This window comes from Chiloscyllium plagiosum, unplaced genomic scaffold, assembly GCF_037043375.1.
Source record: "Chiloscyllium plagiosum isolate Xiang-an unplaced genomic scaffold, Cpla_swu_hap1 HiC_scaffold_39, whole genome shotgun sequence".
NCBI classification, from domain to species: Eukaryota; Metazoa; Chordata; class Chondrichthyes; order Orectolobiformes; family Hemiscylliidae; genus Chiloscyllium; species Chiloscyllium plagiosum.
In genome coordinates, this window is record NW_028270177.1 from 53,643,298 (window position 1) to 53,645,935 (window position 2,638).

General features: G+C 45.2%; 1 non-coding gene across 1 annotated transcript; it reads right to left on the bottom strand.

Moving 5' to 3' along the window:
• Positions 1-315: 315 nt before the first annotated feature.
• On the bottom strand, positions 316-397 carry trnas-aga (transfer RNA serine (anticodon AGA)). The gene has a single exon. It is a non-coding gene; the product is annotated as a tRNA-Ser (tRNA).
• Positions 398-2,638: the final 2,241 nt, after the last annotated feature.

A 2,638-nucleotide genomic window follows, 5' to 3' on the forward strand; every position in this document is an offset into this window, starting at 1 on the left:
TAAGCTCAACATTTTTAATGTGCTCACCCCCTGCAGTTTCCTACCACATTCTACGTGTCCTAAATCTTACCTCGATACATCGTAATTTCCCTTCCACCAGATGAAACTCTTGCTCCGTGGAGTACACCTATCCCTTTCAATCACGAAAGTAAACCTGAGAGAATTGTGATCGCTGTCTCCAAAGTGCTCACATACTTCCGAATCTAAAACCTGGCCAGGCTCGTTTCCCAAGTCTAATCAAATTACTGGCCTGGTTTGCAAAATAGGTGTTCTGAACTTTGAGCGAAAACGGTTCCAGCAGGAAAGCATTCATAACGTAGCCAGCAGGATTCGAACCTACGTGGGGAAACCCCAATGGATTTCTAATCCATCGCCTTAACCACTCGGCCATGACTACAGACAGCGCAGCACGGTTGAGCAATGACCAAATCAGCCGTGATCTCATTGAAAGCTCTTGCTGACTTGAGCTAAATGCTTCCATCTCCTTTCATACCTTTGCTGTCATTTATAAGGTGCGAGACACCAATGTAAAAGAAGGAAAGCACAAAGGTAGGAAAAGATATTTGCAGTCAAACTGAGTCAAAATTATTTATTGAAAGGAAAATCACACTTGGCAATTTGCTAGATCTCTTTGCGAACATGACCAGCAGAGGTAAGCAAGGGAGCTATTGATCTGAGTATTCTTGGACCTGAAGCAAACAAAGGTTAGTGACCTATTCCATTTCTTTTTCCGGCGAACGAAATGTTCTTTCCTGATGGTTACAATGAAAGAGACGGTTCCCAATAAAAGACAAAGATTCAGTCACATCTAGATATATTTCAATGTGACATGATTCATTTTCCGTCCCAAATTACCCCAGAGATGGAGGGGGTGAGTTACTTTTCTTCACTCTTCAACTCCTCATCACGGAGGTACAGACATGAAACCGCTAGAGATGGAGTACTTGAATTGGGAACCAGTGACACTGAAGGAACTAGGCAAAAGTGAGGACTGCAGATGCTGGAAATCAGATTTTAGATCAGAGTGATGCTGGAAAAGCACGGCAGGTCAGGCAGCATCCGAAGAGCAGGCAAGTCGACGTTTCTGTTGCCAGTCCTGCTGCGTTCCTCAAACAATTTTCGTTTTTGGCTCAGATTTCCAGAAGCTGCAGCTATTTGTTTTATGTTAACCTTCATAATGTTTTGGACAAAACCAATGACCTGCCAGCATCGGAAAATCGGCAGAAGTACTGGTACACTGATATGTTTGCTGAACAATACAACCATTCCATGAGCGGGAATACGATCCGGGCCACGGTGCTGAGAACACCGAATCCTCACAAATAAATAACAAGACAAGGCGATAGATACTATAGTATTTGGTGTAAATAAAACACCCTTTCTGAACATTTTCGTGGCAGATTATTTTCAACTTGTCTTCGAAGATTTACAAAGTGGGAAAAGGCCATTCCGTCCGTGTGCATTGCGGCTAATCAGAGAACCATCCATTCTAGTCGCAGTTTCCAACTTTAGCTCAAAGTCTCGTGTGTTCTAATGTTTCCAGGGCAAATGTCAATGAGGTTATCCTATGTTCTTAAATGGCACAATAACGGGGCAGAAGTATGACACTTCCACAACGAATTGTAAGTCTTTTGAGGAACTCGTGCTCATTTTCACCCACAGAGGGAGACACACAGTAAGATACCCCCAAACTGACGGAGGTGTCCGTTGTGTAGAGTTGGAATTTGAAATGGACAATAGGACAAATGCAAGTTTTAAATGCGGAAGCACAGAGGCGACGTCCCGCCAGGACTTAACAGGGGAGCGTCAACGTAGACCACGGTTAAAGCGAAACAAGTCAGACGCGTTATCGATTACGCCACTGGCCCAAGAGGCAAGCCTAGCGTTGGCAGTATGTCGATATGTAATGCCATGGACTTTCACGGAATCAAAATTAAAAAGGTGAACAAGCAGCGAAGATCATCACCAACATTGCTTCACTTCGATTTGTGAAGCAATGCCTTTCACTGGCAAAGGAGAAACATTTGTCCTCAGCTGCCTGCTTCAGGGTCGCCTCCTTCTCTGCTGGAAGTTTCCATCGTTTTATTGACAGTCACGACGCGATTTCATGATCCACTCCAGTGAAAACGTGTCATGGTGTCATCCAAGCAAGAGCCTGCAGATTCTCAGCGAGAGACCTCCGGTCATTTCGAGCTCTGGATGTGGAATTAGACGAGATGCGTGACACCTTTTATTGGCGCCACCACTTCACTGCAAATTAGCGGCTCAAAACGAGCCGTTGTTGCAGCAGCTTGATTTGTACCTTCCTGTAGTGCTTTTGCTAAACAACATCAGATAGATCCCATCCGGCCCAGCTGACTTATCTATTTTCACACTCTGCAGTATGTTGTGGTTCTGTTCGCCGAGCTGGAAGTTTTTGTTGCAAACGTTTCGTCCCCTGGCTAGGGGACCTCATCAGTGCTTGGGAGCCTCCTGCGAAGCGCTTCTTTGATGTTTCCTCCGGTGTTTATAGTGGTCTGTCCCTGCCGCTTCCGTTTGTCAGTTTCAGCTGTCCGCTGTAGTGGTTGATATATTGGGTCCAGGTCGATGTGATTGTTGATGGAGTTTGTGGATGAATGCCATGCCTCGAGGAATTCCC